Here is a 23,188-nt window from a genome sequence, read left to right on the forward strand (position 1 = left end):
AGAAACTGACATGAAGACAAAGTTCTTATTTCCTGCTGTGTTCTAAACAACAGAAACCATTGTCTCTGACCCAGGAGGCTTATGTCTTTTATCAGCATCCAGAAAACTTCGGCTAGCTTAACTTAACTTATAGATAGTGTAAATCTCATAACTTACAGATTCTTGACAAAAATGTCTTCTAAAATAGAAAACTTGGAATAGTCTTAAAAATTAGAATGCTAGAGTGCTAAAAGTTATGGTTCATTAAGTCAATAAATATGTGTCTGTCAAAAAATGTTACAAATTTATATACTAAAATAGAAAGAGCAAAATATATATTCTAAAGTAAAATGTGTCCTATAAACTTTATTATGTATTATGTGTTTTTATTTGGGGAGAAATGCATGTTACACTAAAAACCTCTCACTGCTTCCACACCATCTTTTTCACGTTGCTTATTTCTTGAGGATATATTCTTAGTGGCAGGTGGGGCATGGAATGTGAACTATTATGTTACACTTCTAGAGTGCTTAACTAACATCTGTGACCAATAGAAAAAACCCTTTCATAATCTGTTAACTCAGCAGATTACTCGCTTCAACCAACCCAAAAAGATAACACTGTTATCAGATGGAATCTGAATTTCAGGCCAACCCCTGAGGTACAGGCAGAGGACAGGCAGTTAGAGTTGTTGTTTAAAAATGAGATGCACAAACATATAATGGCATAAAAAAGCTTTTGGAATATCATGGGTTAGAGTTAAGAGAATTGTTGTGTTAAGGAAAAGTCTAGGTGCATATGCTTGGAAGTGTCCTGCCTTTTTTAATGGCTTATGAAACCTTTAAAATTTTTGAGGATTTTTTCCATGTTTAATTTCAAAATTTATCCTGAATATTGTTACTTCTGAGTCTTTTTGAATCTTGTGTTTTTCTTAGGAAACAGTTGAATGCAAGAGTGGTGGGGTGCATGCAGTAAAAGAACTCCTGGTGTGCGTGCTCCATCATTAAGGGGAAATGTTTTTATTGGGAATAAGAAGGAGTAAATATCCAGAGGTATCCAGATGTGTCCAAAGCAGGATAAAAAAAAACAGACTGGACATGCCAGGGCTATGTACAAGAGAGGTGAGAGGGTGGAGAGGGTGTGAGATGGTACAGTGGGAGACAACAGTGGGGAAAGCAAGAGATCGAGAATAGCAGAAGGACGGGATACACACACACACACACACACACACACACACACACACACACACACACACATATATATATGTATATATATATTTATGAGAGAGAGATACATATATATATATATATGAGAGAGAGAGAATAGAACACAGCAGGAGAGCCAGAAGACAGCAAGAGGACATCAAAAGAGAGGAATGAGAACAGCAAGCATAGGAGTGGCTCGGATCTAAGGTGAAAGGGCCAGGGTACTAGCATGGACTTTGATTCATGTATTTATTTTATGTATATGAATGTTCTATCTGCTTGTACATCTACACACTAGAAGATGGCATCAGAGCATATTACAGATGGTTGTGAGCCACCATGTGGTTGCTGGGAATGGAACTCAGGACCTCTTGAAGAGCAGATTAGCCTCTTAACTGCTGAGCCATCTCTTCAGCCCCTAGCATGGACTTTGAAATCTTTATCAGGAACTTGTGATACTGAGGGAACATGGAGGCAAAACATGGGCTTTGATCTGCTCATAGTGCTACAGGTAGTTATGTGACCCTTGGCAATATGTAAGGGAATTGACTTCTGGTAGACAGGTACTGGTTTCATGAGTTACTGACATCTGCTGGCTTTGTAATCTGACAGAAATCCTTCTACAGTCCAGCTTGAACTCATTTCTTTATCTATGGATAACCTGAGACCTAACAACAATAAACCCTCGTTCTGTATGATCAGGTCTGTCCTCAGCCTATGAATGTTTTTGTCTCTTCTGTTGTCAGTTTTTTCTTCCTCAACACACCATCATGGATTTGAAGAAACAAGGGAATGCACAGGTTTATCTTGGAACTTCACTGTAGTGATTGGTAACTCATTGAAGTATCTTCTCGCTACGGTATCTCTACATACTAAGTTGTGAAAGCAAAGCTAACTATGTCTCACACAGAACTTCTGAACAGGTGGTGTGAGGATGTAGCAATGCTCCAACTAAAGGTCTCTCTTTGTGTTTCAATTTTGTTTCAATTAACTAGGCTCAGAATTTCATGCTAAAGATAATTATGAGTGCAATTGTTAGCTACATCCCTGGATACAACATACAGAGATGTCATTCACTGAGAAATTTGCAGTGTACTTACCAGCACTGGAAAGTTTTCAGAAGGTAGAGTAACTGCGACTTGAGAAGTAGTTAAGCTATAGACATCTGATATTAGCTTTTTTTTGCCAAACATATTTCAATAAAAATAATTCCTTTCTGTTATTTTTGCAAAGTGCTATCAGATCTGGATGAAAAAATTGTGTGAATGATAACTCCAGGTGAAGCCCAATGTTGTATTAGTATAAGCCAGAGTGAGACAGGCAAAACTGCTCAGTATCTAGAATAAATCTAAGGGTGTTATGCTTAGGTATGGGGGTACAGGTGGGGAGTGGGATAATTTAATGCAACCAGGCAGGTTGCTAATCACACTCTGCAGGGAATGCATTCTCTTTATCTTGAGGAAGGGTTCTTTGGGTTTAATCAGGGTAGGGCAAACAATTGCATTTCTCTCCCGTTTGGACTAAGAGTGTATCTCCTACTAGACCCATCACATTGCTGTGCAGGCAGATGTAATAATGCTCTTTCTTGTTTCAAAGCTTGCTTCAGGTGGTGGAATTGAGTTTAGAAATTAGTTACAATTTATTAGATTTACCAGTTGAGATGTCAATGGTTTGTGCAGTTGTAATAACGTGAAGGTGATGAGAGCTGGTGGTTGAACACATAGCTTGAAACAGAAGCAACTACAGTGAACTGATACATAGATTTAAGGTTGAACATGGACATGGGTTGAGGATAATTACCCAGTGAGAATGAGGGCAAATGTTGACACTATTGAGCAAACAGTAAACTGGGGGACAAAACATAGCTGATTGCTTTACTTGCTTGAATGTAAAATATCTTTTTGATTCTTTCTGGCATCCTTAGTGTATTAAAGAAAGTTTGCTCTGCCCTCCCCAGTCCTGTGTGCAAAGTGTGTTGTATCTTAATAAATTGTGATGTATCTTCAATCTGAGAGAAAGCCCAATGCAACAACAAAAGCCTATATTATTTGGGAGTCTCTTGAACTTTTCTGAACAACTGGAAGGCAGGTTTTCTGTTTTTGGCATTGGATTTATTTTTTGTTTGTTTGTCTGATAATTTATGTCTTGGGATCAGGGAGAAAAAACTTTTTTTTAAAAAAAATACCAGTTAGTTATTCATTTATTAAAACCTGATAATGTCCCAGAGAGTAAGGTTCCAGAGAGGAATATAGGAAGAAAATGCAATCGTATCACATCAGCCATTAAGCAAATCCTATCCACTGCCACTCATGTATCAGCCTGCTTGGACTGATACTCCTATTTGAATGAAGTCCTGCAACTCCCGAGCACTGCTGTGCAGCCGGCCGCTCCGGGAACAGGAGCATCTTCATCTTTAGGGTTTCCTGGTTAGTCTCAGTATTGTTAAGCACAATGGTACTTTTTTCCTTAATGAGTATGCATGGATTAAGGCAAAAGGACACAGACCAGCTTCTTCAGTAGCTTATTTTCTATAGTATTTAAAGATGCTGTCAGAGCTGTACAGGCTGCAGGTCGGCCAATGAAAAGACACAAATAGTCTCTGGACCAATGTCGGACAATTAACCAAGAGATTACAATGCTCCCAGTATCTTCCCGCTGTTTACTGTCAGGACCATTCTTCAGCATGATACTCAAGCAATGCTGACATTCAAATGACACCACTTATTTGCTACGTATCTTGACTGTGTAGATTATTTTCTTATTTAAAATAGTTAATAATTGGGAAATATTCTTTGTAAATTCTCCATTGCATACTTTTTTGCTTTTACAGTCATTTTCTGCAAGGTTGTTACTTTTTTTTTCTGTCATGTTCTTCATATAACTATATGGTATTTTCCCTTCAAAAGAGGAAGTATGTGTAAAAGAGCCTTCAGTTCTATCCCACAATGTGAAATATTGTCCATAGTTATAGTCAAAGAACATGTGGTGGTCTGTGTGATGAGCTGACCGGTTAATAAATGGCCTTAAGATCGGGGAAACCCAAAAATCATCATCATGAATAGAAATTGTCCAGACATTGACAAAGACATTTAAACCTAAGTAGACCACCTTGTGCAGTGGAAAGACAAAGGGGTATATATGGTAAGGCAGACTCTAAAGGAAGCAGTCCACAGGGTAAAAAGTATGACTGGCAAATGGGGTGGGGATCTTCTAAATATGATTAGGTTTATGTATGTGCTTGTAGACCAGTCTGTAGTGCAGGCCCCTATGAATCCAGTAGATCATCATGTCTGTAAAAAAGAGGAAGGATATCATGCTAACGATGAGATGAATCCAGCCTTTAAAAACTGTGGGTGTTTCATCACAGAATGAACATAGACAAAATAACAGTTGAGGGCTGCACAGAAGAAGTAGAGAATGTAAGCACCCAGGTTTGTGACAATCAGGAGACTAATAGTTTGTCGGATGATGTTGTCCTTGGGCCATGTGGCTGGATACAGATATGGAGTGAAGGAGTAGTAATTGGCAGCACTAAGAACCAGGTCCATCCCAGCCCCTGTTATGTGACCCAATAAATGGGTTGTGTCAGTCACTTGGAGGCAGGAAAAAGGTGAGGACTGAACCTACCAGTCCCAGCTGTTCCGTAAGCCACTGCTTTACAGCTTGCTGAGTACAGGAGCTGGAGAGCGAGAAAAACATTCGTTATGCATGTGGCATAACTTTATTTAAACTATATATGTATACTCACATACAATATGTATTTTTAAATTCATTTATACAATAAAGTTTCTTTATGGCCTTTTCAAGTATCCCTAATGCTATTTCCCTCTCTTTTCTCCTTCCTCTGTATTATCTGCATTTTGCTCCCACTCGCCTCTGCAGTTAAACTCTCTCTCACCTTATTTTTCTATTTCCCCATCCATAGATCTGTAAGTTACTGGAGAGCCCCTCCTCTGGGGACTAACCCTCATAGCATCCAAAGGTGCTTGGTAAGCTGACAAGGGGAAACAAAAGCAAAAACGTTTCCTATTTAGTTATCAAGCCTGCAAACCACAAGGACTGGCCAGGCAAGAGAGCCACAATGGTACAACAGTGTTGCTTCTAACTTGGAGGTAATGAGCACATGTGTCTAGCTGGACTTAAGGTCCATCAACAGCAGGGAATTTATGCCTGGCACTCTAAACCTAGCCAATTACCCATGGCTGAAGAGATCGTAAACTCTAGCAAGCTCATGTATTTTAGCCCATGGGACCTTTCCAAATAGTCTAGAAAGTGGGTTGCATTATAAAGAAAATGCTACTAGCGCAGTGTGGACAATATTGATGTTCAACAGAAACCCATCTGCAGAAGTGAGAATCACTGACACTTATGGAATGCCCACAGGTGTTTTCACACATGCAGCATAGTTTTATCCTCATCAACTCTAGGCAATACACACTCTTGTCCTCATTTCTCAGGAAATACATTTCAGTGAGGGCAAGCAATTTTCTCAGGGTCATAGCCCTAGCTCTTGCACACCACATGGCCGCCAGCAACAAAAGATTTAGATGATGGTTTACTTTATGGAAAGCATACTTCTTGTATCCCATATTGATGATGAAGGGAGTTTTATTTGTAAAAAGTCAAGTTTACACATATACACATATGTGTGTATAAATCTGATCTCAGGGATAGAGAGGAAGAATGTGAGAAAATTTTAAGGGGGAAATCTTACCTTTGGACTACATAATTCTACAGGCAGTCAGAACTATCACTGAGCTGGGCAAGGTAGCTTCTATCTATAATCTGACTATCAGGGGTTTGAAGCAGGATGACTGCATGAGTTCAAGGTCAACCTGGCTACAGATTGAGACCCTGGTTTTTTTTTTTAAGTTTTTAAAGTCTTTAATTTTGTATTTTATTATAATTATTATAAATGTTACCCAATATACTAATAGAATTTTAAAAATATCAGTGCCTTGATATTTTTATTTTATTCTTCTCTCATACATTGCATCCTGACTGTAGTTTTCCCTCCTTCCAATCATCCCAGTCCCTCCCCCACCTCCCTTTCACCCCAGATCCACTCCATTTCCCTTAAGCAAATGAGCAGGTCTCTCAGGGATACTAGTCAAACATGGCTTAACAAGATATAATAAGATACAATAGGATACAAGATACAATAAGACTAGCTACAAATCCTTATATCAAGGCTGGATGAGATAACCCAGTAGGAGGCAAAGGGTTCCAAACTCAGGCAAAAGAGTTGGAGATGCTCTCCACTCCCACTGTTCGTAGTCCCATAAGGACACCAAGCTACAGAACCATAAGGTATATTCAGAGGACCTAGGTTAGACCCATATAGGGTCCATGTTTGTCACTTCAACCTCTGTGAGTCCCTATGAGCCCTGCTTAGTTGGTTCTGTGGGCCTTCTTTTCCTGGTGTCCTCAACACCTCTGGCTCCTACAATCTGTCTTCTCCTTCTTCTATGGGGGTTCTCCTGGCTCTGCCTAGTGTTTGGCTGCGGGTCTCTGCATCTGCTGTTGCTGGAGACCCTGGTTTTTTTTTAAAAAAAAAAAAAAAACAAGACAAAATAATGACAGAAATTTAAAAAACAGACCCCTTTGGAATTTGGAGACAAACATAATATAATGTATATACAAATAATGTACATATATCTGTAGCTAATTCAATAGCAAAATGAAGAGAAGACATAGTCTCTAATTAAAAAAGAAATGTGTTAGTTATGTACCAAATTAAGTTATTAAATTGCTAAAATTTACCTTAATGATCTGGAAGATTTTTTTTTGTTTTCATTTTTTGTTTTGTTTGCATATCAAAATGGGAAATTCTTTGGCAAACAACATGTTCTAGTAAGTTATCCAAAAGCAGAGGTTACAGGGAAACAGCACTTTCCAGCTTTGTTACTACAAGGCACTTTGCTGTCATCTTTGTGTAGGACAGCATTTGCAGTATCAACAGCCTGGAAAATGTGCTGTATTTCATGATACAGTAATTGTAACTAATAAATTGATTAACATTCGCTTAATATGTATGAAGAACAGAGATATAGAGCTCCAAGAGATGCTTCCATTAACCTTCCTGACGGCCATATTGTGATAGCACTAAGTAACCAATAAAACAGACACAGCATCAGCTTCAGGACAAGGCAATTCAGGTTCCTAAGACAACATAATACTTGCAAATTCATTTATATATATACATATATATGTAAATATATATTATGTATATGTATGTATACACACACACACACACACACACACACATATATATATATAAAAATGCAAAGGAAAATATTAAACAGGTTGAGCAGCATTTACTCAGTCTATCTCTGATCTCAAGGTAACCAGAAACCTTCAGTGACATACTACTGGTGCACATGACCATTTTTTACAATACAATGTTGAGGCCAATGAGGTCCTGGTTCCCATTATAAGCAGACAACGGGCATGATAGTGTTCTGTTCTGTTTCTGCTTAATTTTCTTGTTTCTGACCCTTAAGAATCTGATCACCTCAGACCCAAAAGAAGGAGAAAGTCTGAGCAGGCAGCCAATGTTATGGTTTGAAGTGTGCCTCTCAGAAGTCACACGTTGAATTCTTAACCCCATATCTCAACACATGACTATATTGGAAGCTGGGGCTCTTAAAGAAGTAATTAACTCCAAATGAGGCCATTGGTGTGAGTCTTCCCAATCCGACTGGGTTCTATCTACCAGGAAGAAATGTGCATATATCAAGACACCTGAGGTGTGCACACAGTTACAAAGGAAAGAGTTGTGAGAACACATCAGAGACAGATGCCTGCCTTTACTCACAAGGCAGAAGCCTCAGCAGGAACCAATCTGCCTGGCTTACCCATCTCAGACCTGAGTCTCCAGCACATGAGAAAGCAGATTGCTGCCAGGTAATCCGCAGGGCAATTTGGCATGGGAGCTCTACAGTGAGCTGGATCTGTTGTTGGATCACTGCCCCGCCCTCCCATGCTCACGTGACCTGCATGGAGCTGCGCTGGAGGATGCTTTGCATCCTCTTTTTGCAATTTTCCTTTATTATAAACAAAAGATTTAATAATTCAAGGATTTTTTAATATTCTAAAACAAAAATGGTGTTTCTATAATAACAAAGAAATAGATTTCAAGTTTAAAATGTTTAACTGCAACTTAAGTTTCCTTATTGCAAAAATACCTTTTGGGGACTGGCAAAATGGCTCCATAGGTAAAGACATTTGTTGCCCAGCCTGTTGGCCTGGGTTTTTTCCTCAGGACTCACACGGGAAGAAGCGGGCTACACTTGCAAGTTGTCCTCTGAGCTCCACATATATGCTGTGACATGCACCCCTCCTCCAGTAAAAAGTATTTTAAAAATCCTAACAAAACAAAAGGAAATTAACTAAATCAGCAGTTAAGTATTAGCACACATTATATGGGTATGTGTGTGTGTGTGTGTGTGTGTATCTACATACCTATCTACCTACATAATACGTCAGAAAGAAAAACATTCATATACTTTAACTGATAAGATATCTACACATGTGATATTTGTCAAATATGACAGAAATTATAATTCATACACAACTTTATTTTACCACATTTTTTTGGCTTTTCCTCATTCCAAATAGTCTAGTAATGTTAACTTGTATCCTTTAAAAACAGGGCCATGATTAGCTTTTATGATTTAGCTTCATTGCCATATAAATTGGTTGGTCAATGTTGGGAGACTTACAGAGACACTGGGAAAGGGATTTCAGAGAAAGACTAATCACAAGGGGATTATACTATGCAGCAGCATAGAGCATTAGGGGAGCAATGATGGGGTGACATTTCCTTGCTTATTGCAATGAAAAACAACTGAAAACTGAAAATTACTTAATAAATCAATTTGCCCTTCATCTGTTAACACCCAAGTCTACTATGCTTGTGTGGTAGAGAATCATGCTTTTATAGCACAAAATGTTTGGAAATAGATAAATATTGAAAAGACTTTTTAAGACAGCCTTTCATCCTACATGAAATTGAAATATTATATTGTCCATCAGAGATGCAAATTGCTACTCTATAGAAAACTAGACTTGAGTTGCACTCATGCATTTTTGTGTAAATACACCAGACTATCTCAGCAATAATAATAGTACAATATTAGTGGTGATAATAGCTGTTGGGCTTATTAGGTATTTGTTGATATTCTAACTTGGAAGAAAATTCCAGTAGTGATTCAGTAGCATATAAATTTAAAAAAAAACTGAAAGTCCAAGTGTTCATTCATATACTATGTTTTGAATCTGAGGTCTGGCATGTGGTAGAGGCATAATGTGACATTGTTTGTGTGACTTATATTTTTCTTCTGTATAATCTCAGAATCATTGATCTTATGGTCATTAGATGCCTGTGACATTGTGACATGAGCTTTACTTCTTATCCTTGGAAATACTGAAACTCACCTCAATCTTGGCATTTATTGCGTCCTCTAACTCTTAAGTTTTTAACTGAAGTTACTCATCCCCTTTGCTGCTTTAATCTTAATTTAGTACAAGTTCTTGACTACTAGATAGATAGATAGATAGATAGATAGATAGATAGATAGATAGATAGATAGATTGTGTGTGTGTGTGTGTGTATGTGTGTGCCTATGAGAGTTTATAAACACAATGGATGTGAAGGAACCTGTAGAGGCCACAGGGCATTGGATACCCTGGAACTGCCTTTACTGGCAGTTGTATATCATGCAATATAAATGCTGGGAACTGAACTTGAGTCCTCTGCAAAAGCAGTAAATTCTCTTGACCATTGAGCCCTCACTTCATGCCCCTTAACTAACCATTGAACTTATTCTATTCTTTACATTAAACAGTTTCCTTTTCTCTAGGACTTGCAGTCTCATATGTTTTATTTGAATATGATTATCTTTCCCTTGACCCATAACTGAAAGTATGAGTTCTCATCCCTATCTCTAAAACCTTGGTACATGTGTTCAATAGTTATGAAAAAATAAGTGATTTACACATAATGCACATAATGCTTTTTTAATTTTATATTTTTTAATTAGGTATTTTCTTCATTTACATTTCAAATGCTATCCCAAATGTCCCCCAGACCCCCCCCCACTCCCCTACCCACCCACTCCCACTTCTTGGCCCTGGAGTTCCCCTGTACTGGGGCATATAAAGTTTGTAAAACCAAGGGGCCTCTCTTCCCAATTATGGCTGACTAGGCCATCTTCTGATACATATGCAGCTAGAGACACAAGCTCCGGGGGTACTAGTTAGTTCATATTGTTATTCCACCTATAGGGTTGCAGACCACTTTAGCTCCTTGGGTACTTTCTCTAGCTCCTCCATTGGGGGCCCAGTGTTCTACCCAATAGCTGACTGTGAGCATCCACTTCTTTGTTTGCCAGGCCCCAGCATAGCCTCACAAGAGACAGCTATATCAAGGTCCTTTCAGCAAAATCTTGCTGGTGTATGCAATGGTGTCAGCGTTTGGAGGCTGATTATTAAAAGACACCATTATCCTTGCTTTTATTTACATTTTTAACTGTGCTGAAATTTGCAAAGGTAAAATATCTTCCCACTGACTATAGAGTTATGTGGCAGAGATAGGACTCAGAAACCACTAAATCTTCCTTGAAAACCATGCTTTAAGCAGAGAAGCATGCTTCCCTGGGCAAGTGTTATGCTAAGTTCCAGGAGCCTGTGCAGTCACAGTGCCTGCTTCAGGGTTGTCTTTAGTATATTAAAAATGACCTTGAGGGAAACGGGTGAAGATTCACTAGCACAAGAACCCAAAGGGAAGGAGAAAGTCATCATTACCATTTAGATTTAAAGTGTGAGATGAATGAAGACAAACAGCAGCAAAATTCAAAAGGATTCAAACCACTGCTCTTCAGCTTTAGCGAAGTTCAGATGCACTGCATTTCAGAAGTTATTGTTTAACTTGAGACCAGATTTTCCACTCTAAGGCTCACAGGTCAGGGTACCTTCCATTTTGCCATGATGAGGGGGAGTGGTTTCAAAAGCTTTATTTAAACTGGAATGACATGAAAAGAATGTTAGCAAAGCCCTACATAGTTTGATAATCAATTCTTCCTTATCATTTTGCTGTGTGGAAAACTTACTCATGTTCTAGAGGAATTACAGAGGAAGAAAGGACAAATGTATCTCCCATGTAATCTTTGTCCAGTTGGAAAGCTAGTGGTGCCTAAAATCCAAAAAGTGCAGAATACAATATCATTTGTAGATTAGAGCATTCCTTCTGGGAAGAATGGCATACAAGGCTAAACATAATTGTGTTCACTTTCTGAAGTCCTGGGCATTCCCTGCTCAAAGTGGGAGTATAACCATTCATACCTCCATGTGTTGGCTATGATTTCCATTTCTTTCTTTTCAGGCCACACGAGGACTATTTTACTAATGTATAGATCAACTCAAATTTATATTTTAAAGTTTGAACATATATTTGGGGCCTTCCACAGTTGCATAATAAATGTGAAAAATACTGTTAAAGATCCATGTTCATTTTGTTTTTTTCAGGGGGACATTCAAATTTGAAAAGGATATTTAAAATGTATTTATCTAAGAACCATTTTATTAGTTGTTCTTTATGCTGTACTAAATAAATCCTGAAGAAAGGAAAGGCAAAAGGACTTATGGTGGTTTACAGTAGAGTTCAGCCCTTTATAGAAAGGAGAGTGTGACATAGTACAATTCATGGCATCATGGCCAAAAAAAAAAGGAAGTGGGTGCACATGCTGAGCTGATTTTTTCTCCTTCCCCTTAATTCTCTATACACTATCAATGAGACTACAGAGTTTACCTTCTACATTCAGGGTATGCCTTCCCCAATCAGTAACTCAGTATCTCTGAAAGTATCCTTATAGACACACCCAGAGGTATTTCTTAATGTCCTAGGTGATTCTAAATCCATTTAAGCTGATAATAAAGATTAATGGCCACAATAATGATGTAACATACCATCTTTCCCCCTTGTAGTTCAAATGTGAAACATTTCTATAGGCTCACATGTTTGAACACTTGGTCTCCAGATGGTGACTGTCGTTTGGAAGATTGTGAAATCTTTAGGAGGCAGAGCCTTGCTGGAGCAAGTGCATTATTGGGGGTTGGCCTTGAAGCTTTAAAATCTTCCTTTCCTATTCATCACCTGCTTCCCAAGTATTGATACAATGTAACCAACCAGTTCCTTTTTTTCTGTCACTATGCCTTTCTTGCCTGTTGACATGGTGGACTATATCCTCCGGTACTGTAAGCCAAAAAGCATCCTCTCTTCCCCAAATTGCTTTTGTCAGAATATTTTATTTTAACAACAGGAAAAATAATTCGACAAAAATTGGTATAAAAAGGTCTGATACTGTGATAAGCCTGACCATATGGTTCTTAGGCCTTAGAATTTGGTATGAGGGAGGAATGTAGAAGAGTTTAGCATTTTGAATTAGAGAAACTCATAAAGGTTGTAAGCATGGTTTAATGGGCCATTCTGGTGGAGGTTTGGAAGATCAGAAGTTAGAGAGAAATATGAGCTTTCAAGACCAGGCTCATAAGGTTTCAGAGGGAAACAAGGACTCTGCTAGGAACTGGGCTAGGGGTCATTCAGATTATTTTCTGGCAAAGAATATGTCTACATTCTGTTTGTGTTCTTGATCATGACTGAGGCTGAATTTAAAAGCAATAGACTATTTGGCAGAGGAAGCTCTAAGGCAGTTGACACTATGGCCATGTTAAAGTTACTACTAACTGCCCTCACTCAGATCTACACTGAAACAGCAACAGATAGAGGAAAAGTAATTTAAAAAATATGGTTTGCTTAAAAAATGTGTAAGCAAGATTAGAGTTGTGAACAGAGAGAATGTAGACTACAAAGTGTCTGTAACTATTGAAGAGATTAAAGTCATTAAAGAGAAACCTACCTTTATTCTAGGGCAGTAAGAAAGAACAATGTCCTGAGTATGAGAACCCACTCATTCAAGGCCACAACTTGTGAAGATGAAAATTCAGGTGAAACAGGAAATCATAACTAGGAATACAGCTGACCGGCTCCCTGAATCTCAAAAGCAAAGGCCTAGGAGAGTGTTTCTCTAGTGTCAGAACACAGAAACTCATGCAGCTGTAGTCCAGGAATGCTAGACTCCATACTAAACTAGCAACAGATCCTGTCAATATTGCTCATGTGGTATACATATTGAAGACAGGGAAATTATTAGATGGGGTGGTATGTGCGCTGAAATGCAGCTAAGGCTAAGCAATATGTAGCAGAGTCAAAATCCACACAAAAAATCCCTCAGAGGCCACTGTGTAAAGTTGTGAAGGCAAGGCACAAGGTATAATGGAAACCCCAGGATACTGGAGATGCCACAACCATGGATGTCTGCCAAGATAGCAGAATTAGAAACTGGGGCCGGACCAAGAGAGAATCTACGTATATTGCAGACCGAACAGTTGGAGCAGTTGTGCTTCCATAGCCTTTTGGAGCCCATATGACTAAATTGGGCGATCCAGATACTGAATATGTAGCTCCAGAAGTTAGTTGGCATTCATCCTGCTAGATCGTGACTCCTCTTTGCCATGCCACCATTACTTTTATTTGGAATGGAAATATATGCTCTGGGTCACTGTATGGCGGAACTATGTAATTTGTATTTTTATTTTACAGGGGTTTAATTAGGCTATTGCATTAGTCTTAGAAGAGACTTTGGACTTTAGACATTTGAGCAGTGCTAGGCCTATTAAAGGCTATGGGACCTTTTGAAGTTGACTAGATGCGTTTTGCATTAAGAGATTTCCATGAGCATATGGGAGCCAGTCACAACATATTGTGCTCTAAAAATAAAATGTTTGCATAAGGTCATGTTTCTGAATACTTGGTTCCCAGAGGGTGGTGCCATTTGGCAAGGTTGTTGTAATGGGTAGCTTGGCACACCTGAGAAGAGATGCTTAGTGAGGGATTACATACATGGTGTTGGCCTGTGGGCTGGTGTGTGGAGGACTGATTTCATTAAGTTAATTTCTGTGGAAGACCCAGCCTGCTGTGAGTGGCACTATTTCTTCACTGTATAAAGTATAGAAATTGAGCTAAGCACAGGTAAGCAGTAGAGAGAGTAAGCATGCTTTCATTTCCCTGTGCTTTGGGCTGTGGAACTGATGCAACTTGCCATTTGAGTTCCACGTGACTGACTTTTGTGAGGGGGCTTTATCTCAGCAACAGAAATGAAACTAGAACCCTTGTGTAGCATGAGAAGGCACAGACCTCCTTGAGGAAGTGGGTTGCTGGCAGTAACCCTCAATTTTAGCCATACATTCTGCTCACCATTTGCTTCCTGAATGTGTGTGCAGTATGACCAGTTAGCTTCCTGCTGCTGGATCCAGACCGTCCCTGCCTGTTGCCATGTCTTTGCCCTGATGCCCTAGGTTGCATCATTTAGGGTATCCTATAACAGCAATGAGAAAGTAAAATACTCCTTGATAATTATAATATCAAAGACCATTTTCTAAAGTTAGTATAAAAATAGTCAGAATAAAGCACAGAGAAAAATAATTTTAAAATCATAAATAATTTCTCGGTAATGTATCTATTGAGTCCATATATTCAAGGCTACTCTTAATATCCTGATAATTTCCCCCAGCTGTAATAAATAAATCCATATAATATGCATAATTAGTGTTGGCTTGTTGTACCATAGGCGCAGTTTTAAGGGCTTTTATGAATTCAATGAAAATAATGACGTTATTTATCCAATTATAGTGATGATTGATCTGAGGGAGACAGGTGCAGAGATATAGCCACAGTTACATCGTAAACTAAAGATCATCATAAACTGCCTTCTCTGATTCCCAAGATCAAGCTCCAAGCCATTGTCAATTTTGCTTATTTGCACTAGAATCACTTAAAAATGCTTTTTCTCAACATGTTACAGGAATGAAAATTGCTTTGCCACCAAATGGTTCCACATAATAAACTTCTCTATTGTGCTAACTTATTCCTGTATGCAGACCATGAATTCAAGAATGCTTTCCTGACATCTTTAGTGAAATTAGAATATTTAAAGAAGAATCTTGAACAAAGTAAGGCTGATAGCAAAGGCCTGTATCTCAGCTTCAGGATGATTGGACCAGGAGGATTCCAAGTTCAAGGCCTGCTTGAGTAGAGTGAGTTCAACGTCAGTTGAGCAAATTAGTAAGACTCTGAAGACAAAGGCAAAGAAGGAGGGATAGAGCTACATAGATCCTTGTAGACTTGTCCATGCACAGTTATTATTCAAAGTAATAATAATAAAGAAGAATAAAATAAGCAGCAAAGGAGAGTACTGGGAAGGAGGAGACAATAATTAACCTGCAATACCACAGAATACTTTGGTTTTTAATCTTGTTTTCAGTGTAATGGCTTGAGACCTGTTGGCTTGTATGCTATTTCACCTTTAGAAGACACTGATGATGTTTCAATTTTTTTTTCCTTCCTGAGGGACTGGGAACTGTAACTCTTCTTTGGATAATTTTCTGCATTCCTTGGCACAATCGTTAGTTTGCATGTAACTTATTCCTGCATTTTATTTTTTTTTACTTTAATTCCAGAACATTCCCATTCCTGTCTTGCTACACTGATGCATCTGTGAAACATTAGGAAAAGCTATCTTGGAGTTTGTAGCAATTGCATGTACAGGAAGGGCAGAGCCTCTCAGTACAAACACAATTTATTTTCCTGCTGCCCAAAAGCTCAACACTGAATGCTTCTTCCCCTGCTATTAGGGATACATGCTTGTCATTCACTCTTCATTAACTTTAGATCTGAATGTAGGAAACACAGTCTTCCTGTAAACTGATTTGAGTATGGGGGAGACTCCCGCCTATTAATATGGCCCAAACCATGACTTACAGCACTATTCCTTCATTTATGACATCAGGTCTTCTTTTTTTCTTGGCAAATTTCTAGATAAAATCTCAAACAAATCAAAGTGAGGAATAATGTTCCATTTCTATCCCAAGTCAGCCATTCTCCTCTTCACGGTGGCATCATGAATGAAGACAGAGTCTGGATTCAGGAGACTCCAGTTTTGCAGTTGACAATTTATAGGAACAGCACACAAAGTCCTTAATTCTGCTAATGCACAAAAACTTTAAAATTCAAGGCTGAGGGAGATGAAGGAATATTTCCTTTTAGGCTCTAGCTGTGGTCCTACTGCATGCCAAGAGCTGAAAGCTTGTCTATCTGCCCCGGTCTTGACATGTGCACAGATGTCAATCTACCCTCACATGGGTCCTTGCTCCTCTGCATGCCAGTCTCCTTCCTTGGGGCATGAGAAACATAGAGAGCCTGACTGTTTTGCAGAGCTACATTTTGAAGGTAGCCACAGACATTCCCTGGGCACAATTTTGGCAGTCTATGACCTTGGATGTTTTCTCAAGTTCTATTGGGTAAAAGGAAAGGGCATTCAGCACTTTTCTCATTTTACATTCTCAAACACATAAAGAATTTCTATATATTTGGAACTTAAAGGGAAATGGGACCCCAGACCATTCAAGAGTCCTTCAGCCTTTAAATCTCCCACTTCTTTGACATCTCGTCCTTCTTCAATTTATCTAATGTTTCTGCAGAGGGAAAATAACATTAGACTGGTCAAAATCTTACCTGAAGCTAGGAAAGCAAGCTCTGCTCCCCTGTAGCCTGAACAAGCCTCAGCTGATAGGGAAAGGCTACTGGAGTTAGAATAAGGCATGCCAATGCAAACAGCCTGACCACACAGGAAAGGAAGAGGGCATGTTGGTACAATAACAAAAGATAATGGTAGCTATGGTGATAGGAAGGTACTCAGCACAGGAAACAGTTTATCTCCTGCAAATAGTGCAATAATTCTAATATAGAAACAACCCTGATTTCCTGGAGTTTTTATTTCAACTGACAAGAGAATATTTCTTTTTCATTCCAACCTTTCTTCATCTACTAGTTCCACCTCCATTCTTTCTGCCTGAGCTTGATCTAAAGGTCTAAACTTCTTTGTTCTGAGGTATGATGATGATTTATTCACTTTAAGATTTATTCTTACTTTGTATGAGTTTTGTATGAGTTTTTGGCCCAAATATATGTAAGTAGAACTGGAGTTGCAGATGATTGTAAGCCATCATGTGGGTTCCAGGAACTGAACTTGGGTTTTCTGGGAGAACAGCCAACGTTCCTAACCTCTGAACTCTCTCTTCACCCTCTTGAGCTATGATACCGGTTAAGATGAGCGTTCGTTTGACAAGGAAAAGAGCTTTGGTGAACAAATAATCTTGGGGAGGCCAATGGACTGCAGAACATGTAATGTTCTTCCCACTGATGCTTAAGTATGTCAGCTTAACAGTATAATTGAGAAGATTTTCATAAAATGATGCTCATTTTTAAATTTGACCAATTCTTTTACAAGTATCTAATGATGAGAGACATTTTAAGCATCACACATGGAAAGAAAGAAAGAAATTTGTTGAAGGGAAAAAGAGCAGTGGAGTAGTCTTCCAATTTCTTAGAACACTTTGCAGTTGGAAGGGACATTAGGGCTTCTGCAATGAGTGATAGGGCTCCTGATACCCTTGGTTGATATCAAAGCGTTGATATCAAAGCGTTATGGAAATACTATATCAGTGTCTGTGAAAGACTTAGAAACAGATACTTTCAAAATTTGCATTAAAAAAAATTCTCTTCTGGAAAATTAGTGTTTGTCTTGGATGACAAATAAGGACAAGTTTATGAAAGTTTCTGCTTAAGGAACAGAGTAAAGAAATTGCTGACATGACTGTTCCATGGTATGGGTAAGGTTAAGGGAAAGGTTTTTATTATGAATAAGAGAGAGAAAAATACTCAGAGGTATCTGGAGGTATCCACAGCATAAAGAAAACAGAGCAGACTGGACATGACCAGAGCTAGAGAAGTGGGAGATCAGGAGAGAATAATAGAAATAGTAAGACAGCAAGCTATAGAGAGTAGAGCATAGTGAGCCAGAAAGATAAAGAGGACAGCAAGAGTGGGAAGAGAGTGTCTGGAGTGGACAGACCGTGTGCATTATAAGGAGTATGAGTAGGTGGGGGCAGAATGGGTATGGTGCTAATGTGGACTTTGAAATATATAACAGCTCCTTGTGATACTGAGGGAGCCTGTAGGCCAGTTTTGACTCTCTCCTTTCAAATATATTTCTTTTTCATGCAATGGAGTCTTGTCTTTGGAGACATTTTTACTATGGTCCTAGAGCAGAACAGGATGTTTATTTTTAAAAGTATAACCACTTTCAACATGAGTCCTGGCTACAACTTTTAACAGGCATGAGTTCAATAACCTTCTTTAACAATTACATCTTTCTGGCCAACGTTTTGATCTCCTTCATTGTAGACCTTGATAAATATAGTAAACAGCCACTATGTCACAGCCTGAATGTTTTCCTGTACTGAAATTTCATCAGCCAAACAGATTAGTTCTTTATCTTTTTTTTTTAGTTCTTTATCTTTAAGTGCAGCTTCATTCAAGTTCTCAGGACATGGGCAGAAACCAACCATATTCTTTGCCAAACTGACACATGAATGTCCCCAGCTTTCTGATAACATCCTTGTTTCCTGCTGAAACCTCAGGAGTCTGGCTTCCACACTCCACATTTTCTCTGCTTTCTAGCCTTCCCAACTCCTGTCAGAATGATCTCTCAGCTTCACTTATAGTATTCAAGAACGTTTTATAGTCCACATGTCAAACCTCTTTGTCCTGGGTAGATTTTATGTCAGTTTAACAGAAGCTACAGTTGTCTGAGAGGAGGGAACATCAGTTGAGAAAATGCACCCATGAAGATTGATGTGTAGGCAAGTTTGTAGGACATTTTCTTTATTGATGTTTGATGTGGAAAGGCCCAGGCCCTTGCAGATAGGGCCATGCCTGGGCTGGTGATCCTGAGTTCTATGAGGCAGGAGTCTGAGCAAGTCATAAGGAGAAAGTCAGTAAACAGTATTCTGCTATGGGCTCTGCACCAGCGCCTACCTCCAGGTTCCTGCCCTGTTTGAGTTCCTGTCCTCAATGATAAACAGCAACAGAGAAGTGTAAGCCAAAATCTGTCTCTTAAGAGGTCTGCGGGCCATACACTAATGCTATGTAAAGAGTTGAAAACAAAACTCAGCATTCAAATCACCACATTTACTCCATCACTATTTAGATTGAGCACAAACTGAATTGTAGAGATTTCTGTGAAACTATTGGGTAAGATTTATCTTTGCTAGTGACATGTTATTGATGAATGTAAAATTTTGTGTTGTTATTTTGAATCAAGTTTCTGAACCGCTAAGTCCAAAGGAAGTAGCTTGCAGCAACTGCTCAAAGCTTATCTAAGATCCCTTCTTGATCACTACCCTGAGAGCTACCATAATTTTAAAAACCTTTTGTGTGGGTAGATTTATTTAGATATAGAATTTCCCCCCAAATATATATTTAAGTCATGCTTGATGTCTCTCCTAATATCTTTATAACTTATCCAATGCGGATATAGGATAATTTTAATTTAATGTATGTGATTTATGTCCACATACTTCAAACCTCTTCCACTTTTGCTGTCTTTATCTATGATACCATCACATCCCCGGACTATTGTGAAAGACTACTAAGTAACCTCTACAACTTTTTTCTTTTATCAAACATTCATTTTTGTATAATCATCAAAATGAGCTTTAACATTTATAAATCCTTTATAGATCCCACAAGTGTTTGTAACATACCTGAAATAAAAGGCAAACTCAAGTATCCTTCAGAGTGCTTTCCAGACTGTCCATTACCATTTTTGCTCTTATCGTCTTCACTGCTCAAAATGAAGTCCACATCTGGTTTAGAGACATGTGTAGCATTTATCATATAACATGCTGTAGCATTTCTGATCATTGTTGAATTCCTGTGACAAAGTCCAGCTCTTGAGCATTTCAGGAAAACAAACAAACAAACAAAGACAGATAAGGTCCTAAAGTGAACGCTTAAATCAATGCCAAGTGTTTGTGGGTATTGTTTTGTTTTGTTTTACATTTGGAGATAAATGATTGGAAGTCATTCTAATGTGCACTTAAAAAATCCAAGGATAGATAAACTGGAACTGGATTTTTTTTTTTTTGACAAGCCACGAAAAGACAGGTTTTAGAAAATCAGTTAAAAAAAATAGCTTGGTGGCAGCATGGCACCAGACATAATCATGGTCTCAGGGGGCAGAACGGGCTCTTCCTCACTGCTGTTGGATTTCCAGTTCTGCCTCTCTTCATATTGCATAAACGGCTCCACTTCTCTTTGTCTCCTATCTCTCCACCACATACTTATACACGGTAGTGATGCCCAGGGGGCAGGCCTCTGACTGACTTCTGCCCACCTCTCACCCTAGGAATATAATATTTTGGTGTCACTTATACCATCTCAGCAAGAGAAAAATGCCCAAGTCCTGTTTTATTCTTTTTAAAATTGAAAGTAGATTATTTTATACAATATATTCTGATCATGATTTCCTATTCCCCAAGTTCTCACAGATCATCCCCATCTTCCCACACACTTAATCCACACCCTTTCTTTCTCTCTAACATTATTAAATATTAGGCTTCATAAATAAATAAATGAATAAATAAATAAATTCAAAATAGAACAAAGCAAGCAAACAAACAGGAAAAAGGTCAATGATAAAACACATGAAACATACAAAAACAGATACACACTTTTGCACACACAGACAAAACCCTTTTTAATGAATATTCCTTTCGACCCATGTGAATTAAGTCAGAATGGTTTAGGGTAACAGAAATCCAAATTACTTAACTTTCAAGTCTTATATTGAAATAATTGAAATTCAAAAGGTATTTTTTGCTGCTGTTTAGAGAACTGTGAGCTTGTAGAGGGTTAAACTCATTTTTCACATTCAAGCATAACATATGTATTCTATAACATTTAAGGTACTAGTAAAAATTCCCCAAAGTGTTCTGTAATGTTGAGACAAATAATGTGGCCATTCAGACTTTCTAACACTGAAAATATGAATAAGCTTTTCCCACTGCTAATGTGAAACAGCTGCTGTCTAACCCACACCCATTTACAATTTTCTTCTGAATAGACTTTAACAAAATTACACGTGTGCTGTTTATTGTAGATGAAGTTGGGGAGGTTTGAGGCTGAATACGTTAGGGAAAGACTGTGTTAATGCCGGGCACACATAGTTCAGATGGTGAGGACAGAGCAGGCTGATGAAACCCTGAAGTATCATAAGTCAGAAAAGCATATGTTTGTCCCATCCCAACCATGCTTAGAATGAGCCTGTGACTGCCTCTCAGTTTGTCTCTTGTATTTGAACATCTAGTCACAGTGTTGTAGTTTTATTCCTGCAGCATCTTAATTCATCTCCAAACATGGTCCAGTTCTATATGGAAGAACTTAGTCTAGCCATAATGCAAATTTTGCAACATTGAGATTTGGGAAAAATAAACACCTCCTTGCCTTTTATCTTTCTTGCTTTGATTTATTTCTCTGTGTACATTTTCTTTCTCAACTCAAAGACGCAGAGAAAATAGCATGAAGTAAATGAACAGTGTGCTGTTGTAGCTTTTCTTGTCCTCAACTGTATCTCTCCAGATCTTTGTACAACTTATGCTTTTGCTTTGTCAGTATAGAAATACATACATCGGTCTTGATTCATAAACCTTTATTATGTTAGATTATTTAAAATGATGAAGACACAAAATATAAAGGAAAATTGCATAACATCAAGCAATGTTAGAAATTTAGATTGGTCAATTTGAAAATTCAAACTGAAATGTTTTGAGGTTTTTAATGCAGCATAAAATAAAACCAAGAACATGCCTTTGCCTTGGTGGATGATCAAGTTAAGCTGAGAGTGGACTAAGACTGTATACTTATTCAGTCCTCTCAGTACTGGTGATACTTGGGTTTCACCCAGAATCCTCTCAGTATTTTGACCTATCTTGCCTCTATTACAAGGTACCAGAAGGAAGAATATGAATTATTATTTATTATAACAGTTTACTAAAAACTCAGAGTTATACACATCTAAAAATTTTCTGACATACAGATAATTGGGCTGTCAAAATGGCTCTGTGGATAAAGGATAAAGCTGCTTAGCAAACTGAGTTCTGTCTGTGGGATCCACAAAGTAGAAGGTGAGAATTGACTCCTATAAGTTTTCTCACCTCCATATGCATTATTTGCTCCCCTAAATAAACAGCTATAATTTGAATGAACAAATATACAAGCAAGATTAGTCTTGTCTGGAAGAAGGCATCTTAGAAGCAGCAGAGTCAAGGAGCCTTCATTACTGCTGATACCACTCTGCTGTAGCTCTGGTCCTCATCCACACCATACCATCCTCCTTCAGCAGTTAGGAGCCAAAGCCCCAAGTGGGGGATCACTCTGCAGAAGAAATCAGAAATTTAAGCAGAGTCTTCAAAGACCCAAATGGTCATGATGAAACTAGGCTGGGACAGAGAGATCATGTGAAAGAGATAAACTATGCAGAAAAGGATCAGGGTTGCTGGGTGCGAGCAAAGGAACTCTTACCAAAGCAATCAACAAGAATAATTCTATCTCTGAAAAAAATGGATGTCAACTGAGTTAATTAATTTTTTTTTCTGGTAATTTGAAGTGGTTTTTCTTCATTGAAGAAGTGAAGTTGTGACCAATGTATTCTTACCCATGTGCAGAGGGTAAATGTGACACTGATGTATAGTATAGTTTCAATAGATTCTAACTTTAAATACATATACATTTCTAAGCATTAAATGCATGGCAATTCTTTCAATAAACAATGTAGAAAAGCTGTTTATTGGATTTTCAGTGTTTAACCTCAGACTTGTATAATAGAATGAAAATAGCATTCATTGGCTTAAAATTTGATAAAACGAAAGTTATTTCCCATACTTAGGCCTCAGTGGAATCAGAAAAATTATGAGACTAATTCCAGAATGTTAGCCAGACCTGGTGGTGCAGACATACATGATCTCAACTACTTGGAAGGCTAAAT

At 38.3% G+C, this 23,188-nt stretch overlaps 1 pseudogene; it reads right to left on the reverse strand.

The window, feature by feature from the left end:
• Positions 1–3,859: 3,859 nt before the first annotated feature.
• Positions 3,860–4,732, reverse strand: LOC110295634 (lathosterol oxidase pseudogene; annotated as a pseudogene).
• Positions 4,733–23,188: the final 18,456 nt, after the last annotated feature.

Source organism: Mus caroli, unplaced genomic scaffold (genome assembly GCF_978045245.1).
Source record: "Mus caroli unplaced genomic scaffold, Mus_caroli_1 scaffold_7, whole genome shotgun sequence".
Classification (NCBI taxonomy): Eukaryota; Metazoa; Chordata; class Mammalia; order Rodentia; family Muridae; genus Mus; species Mus caroli.